Source organism: Chiloscyllium plagiosum, unplaced genomic scaffold, assembly GCF_037043375.1.
Source record: "Chiloscyllium plagiosum isolate Xiang-an unplaced genomic scaffold, Cpla_swu_hap1 HiC_scaffold_24, whole genome shotgun sequence".
Lineage (NCBI taxonomy): Eukaryota > Metazoa > Chordata > Chondrichthyes > Orectolobiformes > Hemiscylliidae > Chiloscyllium > Chiloscyllium plagiosum.
The window spans coordinates 16061455-16073513 of NW_028270162.1; the positions used below are offsets into that span (position 1 = coordinate 16061455).

General features: G+C 42.5%; 1 protein-coding gene across 1 annotated transcript in view; it reads left to right on the forward strand.

The window, feature by feature from the left end:
- The first annotated feature begins 11635 nt into the window (after positions 1-11635).
- foxn4 (forkhead box N4) overlaps positions 11636-12059 on the forward strand; it is a 44458-nt gene continuing 44034 nt past the window's right edge. The window contains exon 1 of the mRNA XM_043715301.2: positions 11636-11675. The gene's annotated coding sequence lies outside the window, so the exon portion shown is untranslated. The remainder of the gene's footprint in view (positions 11676-12059) is intronic.

Consider the following 12059-nt stretch of genomic DNA (forward strand, 5'->3'; position numbering starts at 1 on the left):
CTGAGGGAGGCAGATTTTTAATCAGTAAAAGAATTAAAGGTTACCAGGATAAAGGCAGCAAAGCGGATTTGAGGATTATCATAACAGCCGCAGTCTCATTGATTGGCGGGATAGACTCGATGGGCTGACTGGCCTAGTCTGCTCTTACATCTTATGGTCGTATGGACATCTTTGCAAATTGGTTCCGTTTGCTCGATGAATGGTAAATTAAAATTGGAGGACTTCCTTTGTTTTTCATAATTTTTGTCTGTTACAAAATGTTTCCATTTAGGGACTCGGTACAATAGTGGGTTCATCCAATTGAGTAGATTTTCCATGTTATTTGGACTCTGTTCTGAGATACAGTAGAAAGAGAAACAGTGGTGAAGACAGACTGGTTCTAATGTGCAGTCTCATGGCTATGGGATTGTCTAGCGTTCCTCAATTTAGATCAGAAAATCTGCACATTAACAAGGCCTAAGTTTAGTCTAAGGATCTCAATGAGACTGCCCATTGCAGTAGAATGGAGTATTTGAAGAATCCATACACCAGATTTTCTGATGGGACTTTGAGACTGTAGGATCTGCAGATCACTCTGGAAAGTCAGTTAAGTATAGCAGAGGGAAAGCTCATAGAATCATACAGCATGGAAACAGACCCTTTGGTCCAAAAGATCTTGCAAGATTTTGAACTAGTCCTTCACACAGGTCCTTCCACTTTTCTCCAGCAAATACCAGAGGCACTGATGCCAATGGCCAGGAGCTATGGTATTACCTCCAAAAACCCTATGAGGGCCAGGCCTGGAATAAGCTGCTGCCAGCAATCAGCATCCCACTGGAAAAACCCTTCCCTGAGAGTGAGATTCTGCTGGGAGAGTCTCTGATGGGCTTGAGTCTCCAATGAGAGTAACACCCTGCTTACAGTAAGGTCCTGCTGGGATTAAGGTCCAACTGGGAGTATGGTCCTGCTGGTAGTAAAGGTGTGGGTTAAGGTCTTTCTGGGAGTATGGTCTTGCTGGGAGTGAGAACTTGCTGGGAGTGAGTCCTTACTGGGAGCACTCTATGTCTGTTGGTACGCAAAAGGGTTGGGCTCCTTTGTTCTCAGGATGAGTCATGGAAAATGAATTAATGTAGGCTTGGACCTAGAAGGAGATCCTTCAGAGAACAATCTGCCCCCAAACCCCCTCACCCAACCATTCAATTCTGAGTCCAGACTCTGGCCCAGATAAATGGGACAAAAGTCTCCTTTGTTTGTGAGGGTTCAATGTGAATTACATTGGGACAATCTCATCCTTGTCTTCCTAATGGAGAGAGACCCACTGCTCTATATAGATCATACTGACGTTACAAAATGATGTTTCAGCTTCCTGATCCCCCGATAATATTCTCTCCTTCTTCAGTTCTCTGGCCCACAGTGGCATGACATGGTTATAGCAAGGTGCTCATTCTACCCCTTCTGGAAGGGTGTTGGAGGAGGCGGGAGCGGAGTGGGGTTTGATTCCAAAACATTTGACATCAATCTTTTCCAGCCTGACCTGCACCCCACCTATCACCCAATGAGAAGTCAGTCGCTGTGGCAACATACACTTCTCTCTGCACGTCACATCCTGCAGCTATTTGATTTGATTGATTTATCGTTGTGTGTATTTTGTTACAAAATATGGTGAAAAGTGTTGCATAGTGTTGTTCCTCTCTGGCGCCATCTGAAAACTCAGAAAAATAAACCAAAACATAGAATATAAAGGCAGCAAAATAAATAGTGTCCAACTTTACAGTCTTTCCTGTTAACTGCTCCAGTGTGGGCCATGGGCCTGGTGGCCAGGCACGGGTCCACTTCATTGCCGCTGCCATGGAATGAAGGTCATCCATTCTTCGGTGCCACCTGGCCTCCACTGACGCCCTCACTACTATGAGTCATCACCACTGCAGCTGCTGCCAAGGCCACATTGTACCACACTGGCCCATTCTCGCCTCCACCAGCGCCATGAGCCCACTCGCCAATACAACCTCTTCCAGGTCTTGTACTGGGCCCAAAATCACCTCTATGCCTGCTTCCATGAATTTGCCCTGGGTGTGGGCACCAAAGTCACCTCTGATGCTGTTGCCTCTAGTCTGCACTGGGCTCACTCACCACCACTGATGCTGTCGCTGCATCTGAGCTCTTCAACCATAGATGAGTAAAATAAAAAAAAGACACAAGGAAAGAAAGAGAAGAAAGAAAACCAAAAAGAAAATTGAGCCCTGGGTTCTACTCCACTGCCAACTGACCTAAAGTATGAATGTGGATAGTGAGTGGGAGATCCAATTCCTTTCCATATGATGGCTGACCAGAAGTCGCTCCCACTCTTATTGCCTCCCCTTGGTGTAACCTGGTGGTAGAATGCTGCAGAATCCAACAAAGTTCTCCAACCTGAGGTGGTTCGTTGTGTAAAGCACAGTTTATATCTTGTTGTGGAACCTCCATGGAGATTAAAAGCAGTAGCAACAGGAGAAACAGTAACAAGCGGGGGAAGCTGCAAGACAGTAACCCCATTGCAAGATACATTCCTATCGGTCTGACAGGAGTGAACATTTCACACAAAAAAGGACATGTTTTAGATCTGAGACACTTACAATCCAGAGTGAAAGAGAAATATTTCTGCGAATCCAGAACTAGGGGCTACTGTTTAAAAATAAGTGGTCACCCATTTAAGATAGATAGGAGGAAACATTTTGTCTCACAGAGGGTCATGGGTCTTTGGAACTTCCTTCCTCAAAAGATGGGGCAAGTAGAATTCTTGAATATTTTTTAGGGGCAGAAGTAGATTGATTCTTGATAAGCAAGAGAGTGAAAGCATACTGTGAATAGGCAGGAATACAGAGCAACCAAATCACTCATGACCTTGTGGAACGTCTGACAGACTCGATGGGCTGGGTGGCTTATACCTGCTCCTAATTTGTACATAATTGCTATAACTGAGAGCTAACTCCCTATGTAGAGAGATTTTTGTGGACAGGCATTTATAATGGCACGGAGACATGACAGGAGTGTCATAATTCCAAGGTTTACAATCAAAGTGGGACATGTAAAAAAGATGGCCTTATGGCTGTATGACTCACAGCCTTGTAATAAAGATTGAATATATTTAATAAAACGTTGACCCTTATGTGAGTAAAGCATTGCTTCTAAAGGCAACTGTATACGACGCAGAAAAAATATTTTACCTAAGGAACAACACAGAGAATCCTAGCTCCCAGGTTAAAAAGTAATGTGAGTCTCTTTCTTCTCCAGCACTTTCATTGAGGTAAAAATGACATGATTGTACCCCAGCTCCCCCACCAGCTCTGATATTCCTCCACATTCTTGTGGTCATTGAAGGAGAAAGAGCCACTGCAATTCTGAGGCTCTTGCTGGGAATGACGGTTGAACTAATTTGTTCACTCCAGGTAAGCTGCTCCATTAACTGCAGACTGTGCTCATGAGTGTCCCACAGTATTGACAAACCCCCACTGTTCCCCACACTGGAATGTATGCTAATGATTGCTCTGCATGACAGCCTCAGAAAGATTACCTGAATTCCCAGGCCTGGTCAAATATTGCTGGGGCTGCCACAAATTCAGTTCTTCAGTGACTGAAGCTGCCAAGTAGGTTTTTTTCTATTGAGGTTGATGCATGACTCAACTTGTCCCTGTCTTAACCAGCTGTGGAAACAGAGGAACATGAAGCCCTCTCCCAACTGGTTGTCCAAGTGTAAGACCTCTTTCACTCAGCCTTCCTTAAAAACATATCTTACAGATTTAACAAAACATCTCCAAGCTGCAAGGCACTATTGAGATCAAATGTTTGTGGAGCCTATACAAAGCCTCATTACAACATGTGGAGTACAGCAACAAGGTAAAATTGGTGGCAATTTGGAAGTTGGAAACAGCATTTTTCCCTCAGGTATTTCCTTCTCATCTCATATCCGATGAATTGACTATGTTCGGACATTCTGGATGTAAACTCACAGCCATTTTGTACATGCGGCACAGGTAGACTCTGCAATGGTTTCAAATTAATGGGCACTGCCAGTGGAAATGTGATTCACAGAAACATCGCAGGCACAGAATGACTTGCCAACCTGAAAGGCTGACTGCTATCCAAATGTTTCTGCTTGCCCACCCACTAAACTGTGCCACACACCACTGAACTGATCAGCGTGAAGATTGGTTTACATTCAACTGTTCGAGGAAATGAGAACATTGAGTAGCATTCCCTTTGATCCACTGCTGCACAATTTATTCCTGACTGGACTACACTCATGTGGAATGAACTTTTTTAACAGCTTCAGATGAGAGGCAAATGTTATCTTGAGGTTATAAGTATATTCAAGCTTGAGGGAAGAAGAGCAGAGGGCTCTCACTCTCTCACTCCCATTTTCTCTCTCTCTCTTTTTGACCGTTATATCTCTGTGTGTAATCACATTTTGTGTCTATTGTAAATACTTTGACCCACCATCTGTCTGGTATCTGCACAGTCCCAAAGGGAACTGGTACGTTGTAAAATCCTGATTCCCTAAAGGATTAACTCACACTTCCACAATTAATGACATTTTTAACACAAAGAAATATATTAAAAGCTACAGTGTTCAAGGCATCCCATGGAAAAAAAAATCATTAAACCACAGTGAATAAAAAAGTCAGTTGACGGTCACAGAAGCCAAAACCAATACCTAATTCCTCAGCGCGCAGTTTAAATTCTTCTCAAATATAACTTGCACAAGTTAATTAAAGCAGACCGTGTCTGAACTTTTTTCCTTCTAGATTTGTTTTACATATCAATCTCCAATAGCAAAATGTTCCAAAATATTTATGGGTGAATGCTGAACAGCAATTTCAAGGTAGCAATTCTAATAGAGAGTGGGTCATGCTATAGTGCTGTAGAATGACAGTGCAGGGTGCCATAAATGAACAGAGGTTGAGTTATGGACAGTGATTGAATCCTTGTCAGACTTTCAACAGAAGCCTGTGTCTGCTTTCAAGCTTTGTACCTGCTGAACTGACCAACAGTCAGATTATCGTGCTAATTCACTTGGCCATTCTATCCACAAGCAGATAATTTTGTATTTCCTTACCCTACATTTAATGCTGCCCCCAACTACTCCCAGGGTTGGGAACTGGCAGACTTCCCTCTATTTTCTGTTGCCAGGTACGTTGGAGATGACAGCAGCCTCTGATATAGCAACTAGAGCTATATCCTGACTGTCGATATTGAAACATCGTGTGGGAAATATTGACAGAGCAATTTACAATGATAAATTTTCACAGCAGAACATGACAAAAATAATCTGTCAACAAGAAAAACAAATTAGCAGACTGGATGTGTGGTCCTCCTACAAGTTTTTTAATAATTATATTTACAAAATATGAGTTGATCTCCTACACCAATGAACATTGAGAGTGTAAACTGAAGGTAGAAGTAAGTTAGAGGGCAGCAAAATAGTATGGAATTGAAGAATGCTTTTCAGTCCCTAGTTTAAAATCCAATGTTCTGTCCTTGGTTTGAAATAATACTTTGACAAGACGAAATGATAGCTCCAGAAGCTATACAAAATGGGAGACTTTCTGTGATAGTGACTGGAGAGCTGAGGGATGCAAGATTAAAGTGCTACAACCCTGCCTTTGCAGGGGGTGGGGAGGTCATAATCATGGCAAAATGCCCCTGTGCTCATGCAGAGGTGACCCATGACATCAGCTCACTACAACATGTCGCAGGAAATGTCTGTTCAAACACCGCTGATGTCATCCCTCCTTTGTCATGCTGGTTTGTCAGTGCTTTACCATCTGATCCTCTCCAGCTCACACCTTACCCAGTGAGGGGCCCTTTCCAGACATTCACCTGGATTACTAATCTATGCTATTACCGCTACTCGTTCTCCACAGATTATTCCAGAGTTTCCACTAGAAGTATGAATGTAGAGATGTATAATTGCATTCCTAATGTATTATATGTATTTATATTTTTATAAAATACACACACACACTCTTTCCTTACCATTCCATACCATTGTTACACATCCGTTTACTTCAGTCCAAGAGAAATCCTTTGTTAATGCAGGATTGGCCCAATCTCTGGGACACAAACGTTGACCAGTTATATTCCCTCTTTCAGCTGGTTATTGCTTGATTGTCATTCACTGCATTCGAAGACTCTTTTTCAGTGAAACCAAATGCCTGACATTGCTACATTCGAAGTACAACAAATCAATCCTTGCTACATTAAGTCACACCAAACCTGGAGAGGAAGTTGCTAAAGAAATAAACTCACTGGCTTTTACTAGATAAAATATAGTTGTGTACAGGTATATATCTCCATATATCCATGTGACAGTGAATGAATTAGTCTTCTGGGGGTACAGAACTTGAGTATTTCTTATAAGAGACACATTTTGTGAAAGCTTTTCACTTGCACTCATCAGGGCAATCTGCAAACCATACTAAAAGGAAAACAACAAGTACGTGAGCATGTGGAAGATTCTGCTAACAACCAAGTTAGGATTGTTTGTCAGGCTTGCAATGTGTATGGAAAATTGGGCATTTTTGTGTACTGAAAACTATTTATATTAATACACAGGACCCTATTATTTGCAGACATGATGAACATGTGCATGCATTATGCCTGCTTCCATGCAACAAAATAGATGCAAGTTATTCAATGGTTAATTTCGCAAGGTGATGCCTTGAGTAGTCAGACAACTCGCATGGTTTCAAATTTATACAAAGCTTGGCAGTTAACTGTCAGCCATAATCAACTGGTGCATTCTCTATGGCAATACCTCTGCAAATCAGTGATCACATGCCAACCGATCAACATTTTCCTTTCAGTCATTGTAAATGCTATTTTCTCTTTACTCTGGTAATCCCTCCTGATGAGCACAAGATGATAAGTTTTGATAAAATGTGCCCTTTTTCAGCAATACTCAATTTAATGAATTGTTTGGTTGGCCTATCATCTTTCATTCACTTGTGTTTGTCAATGTTATCATTTATTCGATGTCCTTTCCAATGAAGAAAGCTTGCTTTATTAAATCATAGTCTTACAGTGCAGAAGAGGCCTTTCAGCCCATCCAGTCTGCACCATCAAAATATGTTTGTATTCTCAATATCTTTTTGTGATCAACTAAATCACATTTCATAACATAATAATCTTAACATTTACACAATACAGGTTAATCTTGTAAAAGTCCACACCTGATTTATATTTGATGAGCTCATTTTGCTAATAAGTTGTTTGGGAAAAAAATCAAATTGGGAGCTTCAAACAATATTAAATATATGCTCTTTTCAGAAGTGACAAGCAATAGATTATCAACATGTTTCTTAAGGGGATGTGGGTGTCACTTACATTGTTCTGGCACTGAGTGGCTTCCTAAGCTGTTACAGAGGGTAGTTTGGAGTCACATATAGGTCAGATGAGGTAAGATATTGGAATTCCTCTGGAAAAAGGCAATAGTGAACCAGTTTATTTTTACAAAAAGCAATGATAGATTGATATGGCTACATTTTATTCCCAGAACTATTACTTGAATTGCCATAGACTGCCCTGATGGGATTTGAACATGTCTCCAAAGTACTCATAGAATCCCGACAGTATGGAAGCAGGCCATTCACTCCATCAGGTCCACACTGACCCTCCAAACAGCATCCCACCCAGACCTACCCAACCCTGTAACTCTGCATTTCCCAAGACTAATCCATCTAATGTGCATATTCTTGGACTCTATGAGGCAACTTACCTAACCTACACATCTTTGGGCTGAGGGAGGAAACCAGAGCACTTGGAGAAAACCCACACAGAGTCGAGGAGAATGTGCAAACACCACTCAGACAGTTGACTGAAGATAGAATCGAACCCAGGTCCCTGATGCTGTGGGGCAGGAGTGCTAATCACTGAACCACTGTGCCATCCTATTTATTATTACTAATGTTATTCTTATCCATTTAGTATTGCCAATAAAAACAGAAAATGCAGGAGAAATTCAATTCTGGCAGCATCTGTAGAAAATAAAACAGAGCTAAAACATCAAGTACAATATGAGTCTTCTTTGGAACATAAGAATATTAACCTGGGCCTCTGGGGTACTTCTAGTCCAGTGCAATGTCCAACAAGCCACCTTCTCCACTTTAACATGATTGATTACTGTCCTCAATAACCTGATTCCTTTAGGTGAGTGGTAAAAGTAGGGTGTCCATTTAATAAGTCAATGCTCACAGTGAACTTATTATCCTGACTGCATCATCATGGTGAGAAGTCAAAGAGAAATGAGGGTGTTCTGTCTTGGGAGACAGACAATATATGTCAGCCTAAAACATCCCACCTAACTGATACATCCCAGATATTTGCTAGTGACCAGCAATGAATCAACAATGGCACAGTTCAGCATCCTGAAAATTCTGCTTACAATTGAGAAAGAATAATTGGGACTAAATATGTTTTGGACAGTAACACAGAATAAAGAAAAGTAATTCAGCCACCTATTTTACACTCATTTTTTTCTGATCCATTAGAGTCACCAGATTTGTACATTATGCCCAGGACAGAGAGGCAAGTCACTCCCTTTTCTTTCTTTACCCTGAATCCCACACAGACCCAAACACGCAAAGAATCTGGTGTATCCAGAACTTTTTTATTTAGTCCTTTGGACTCCACGATGTGTCTCTGAACTTCTGTACCAGATGTCAGATTCTGCCTGTAAAGGAAGCTGAGTGGCTCAGGGCTTTGTTTATAATATTTCCTTGTAATAGCAGTCTCATTCTGTTCAAATTACAGTTACTGAAACAATGGTTCATTGTTTGCAAAGTACTGCAAGCTTATTCTACCCAATTGGTTTAATTAACGACAACTTTCTAAATGAACAGTATTTGACCATTTGCCAGGGTGAGTTGAAGTGAATATCTCCACCTTGACGGATTCTGGAACTGGAAAGAGAAACAGAGTTAACATTTTGTGTCCTGTTTGACTCATCTTCAGGCCCTACAAATATTGGATTAGAGCCCAGGAAGTTCAGACTGGAGGCTCCCAACACAGTGATTTCTCATTCTAGAAACAAGGCTCATGTAGACATGGGTGAGCAAAGGTAAGAGTAGATCATTAAATCATTCTCAGTCAAATGGCACCATGATTCCTGAAGAAGGGTCAGATCAGATGGGCTAATGGGCTCAGGAGTAGCAGATGGAGTTTAATTTAGATAAATGTGAGGTGCTGCATTTTGGAAAGACAAACCAGGGCAGGATTTAAACACTTAATGGTAAGGTCCTTCGGAGTGTTGCTGAAGACCTTGGAGTGCAGGTTCGTAGTTCTTTGAAAGTGGAATCAGAGGTGGATAGGATAGTGAAGAAGGTGTTTGGTATGCTTTCCTTTATTGGTCAGAGGATTGTGTATAGGAGTTGGGAAGTCATGTTGCGGCTGTACAGGGCATTGGTTAGGCCACTTTTGAAACGTTGTGTGCAAATTCTGGTCTCCCTCCAATCGAAATGGTTCAGAAAAGATTTACAAGGATGTTATCAGGGTTGGAGAGTTTGAGCTATAGGGCGGAGCTTTGGAGGCTGAGTTGATGCTGGCAAATGGGACTAGTTTAGGTTAGGATATCTGTTTGGCATGGATGAGTTGGACCAAAGAGTCTGTTTCTGTGCTGTACATCTTTATGACTCTATGACCCAAAATGTTGACTTTCCTGCTCCTCTGATGCTGCCTGACCTGCTGTGTCTTTCCAGCTCTACTTTTTAATCAACTCTGACTTCCAGCATCTGCAGTCCTCACTATCTTCAAATGGCAATATGTGTTGTCTGAAACCACAGGAAGTCTATCTGGGTGGACTCGACCTCAGAGACGCATATTCCAAGGAAAGATTTGGGGCTAGTCAGAATTGGAGGGGAAATAGGAAAAAGAGGCCCTTTTCACTGATGTACAGAGCGGTAGCTTCAGATAGGCACTTACTCAAGTCAAAACATCTCAATCATGACACAGATTTCTGTTGAAAATGAGAACAAATGAATGGGATGATCAGCTATGGTCATATTGAATGGTGGAGGAGGTTTGAAGAGCTGAATGGTCTACTCCTGCTCCTATTTCTTATGTTTCTAAGACATAAATTCTGGAATGACTTCCTTCAAAGTCAAGAAATGAAATCTGTATTTATCAGAAAGACGCAACAGAGAGTGTAGAAGTGATTTACAAGAATGAGAAACTTCAGTTTAAGAGGATGGTGTGAAGAGGTTGGGCCTGTTTTCCGTGGAGGGGAGAGGGCTGAGAGGAGATTTGATAGAGTTTTTCAAAATCACAAGCAGGTTGACGAGAGTAGATAGAACTGTACCTGCGCCTGAAAGCAAAAAGAACTAGAGGACACACATTGAAAAGGATGTGCAGACAAAGCAAGGGTGTTGCGAGAGAAAAACACCTTTTCACTCAGTGAGCGGCTCGGGTCTGCAACGCGCTCCCTGGGAATGTTGGGGGGGGGGGGGGGGCAGGGGTTGGAGGGCAGGCTCAGTTGAGGCATTGGATGATCATCTGGATAGAAATGGTGTACAGGGTTTTTTTTCGGGGGAAAGACAGGAGTTTGGCACTGAGGGATAGAACGAGTGCAGGCACGATGGACAGAATGGCCTCCTTCTGCACCCGGAACAATTCTGTGATAAGCGAGCGCAAAATACTATAGAAAAGTAATTCGCAGAATAGTTGCAAATGGGGATCTTGTCAACTATCGCTGGTTGTTATAGGAACCTGCTGTACTATTTGAGTCGCTGGTGTTGCGAGGATTTTTTTCCCCAAAGCAAACAAGAAAATCCTGACTTTATTTTTGTTTTATTTAAGATATTCCACAAGAAGGGTGACGGTGGGGGAGCAGGGAGGAAGTTGCTGGGATCACAGCCCCCGCCAGTTTGGCCGCCCTTTCCCGCGGAGGCAGAGCCAAGAGGAAGGCGCGGGCAGAGCGGCGGGGACTGGGGCGGGGAGGCGGGAGCGTGTGTGAATCAATACCCAGCACCAGGAGCCAGTCAACGGCTTCAGTCAGTCATTCATTCACTCACTATCTCCAACTGTCAGCACAGAGAGAGAGAGAGAGCGCTTCCAGCACCAGGGAGAGCAAAGCTCAAAGCAGTTCAAACCTCACCCCCCAAAAACCCAAACAAAAAAAAAGCAGAAATAACTTTTCTTTTAACAAAAAAGTCATAATTGGAAAAGCGATTGTAATTTCAGCTGCCGGGGAGTGGAGACTCTGCCAAAGCTTCAGTCCAAAGTCGATGGCAATTTAATTCTGCTGGAGTTTGCAAAAGAAAAGGAAGCTTTGTTATTTTGGAGTGAAAAAGGATTCTTCAACTGTATCCATTTGGAAAGAGAGAGAGAGAGAGAGAGAGAAGGGGGTGAACTTACTCCTGGCTGCATTTTCCCCACACATCTCCCCGCCCCTTCCCCCTGCAGGATCGACTAGGGGAGGGGGTCGGGGGGGTTGGCCTGGGCTGACATCAGGCAGAAATCGCAGTGAGGGATTGATCGTAAATCCCGATTAAATCGATTTCTCCTTGGCTCACCCCTCCCCCCCTCCCCAACCAAAAAAAAGAAATCCCCAGACTGCGCGCATGCGCCGGGAGAGCTGCCTGCCAGCGCCGGGAAATTTAAAAACCGTTTGTATCGATTCAAAAAATTCAAAAGAGGAGATCGCAGCATTGGGGAAATCTCTGCAGGTACAGAAAGCTCTTCAGTATCTCTCTGCAAAAACCCCTCCGCAACAAAGCAACAAAAAAAAACCCCAAATCTCTTGCAACTGTGTTGCATTAATCCAGTTCGCATTCTCTTCCCTCTCCCTCGCTGTCTAAATGCAACTTTGAAACTTTGTGTTTTTAAAGGACAGGGAGGAGAGAGAGAGAGAGTTGCGTGGAGTTTCGAAGGGATTTGCAAAAAAAGCATACCAAAAGAAATCCGGTTAATGATTAGCTAATTGTTGCTGTGAAGGTGATTGCTTTGATTTTCAGTTCCACACACCGTGGCTTTTATTTTGTTTGTTTTATTTTCTTTTGCACAGTTTAGTTTTAACACAGTCGCACCTGTGCATTGAACAGAACTGGAAG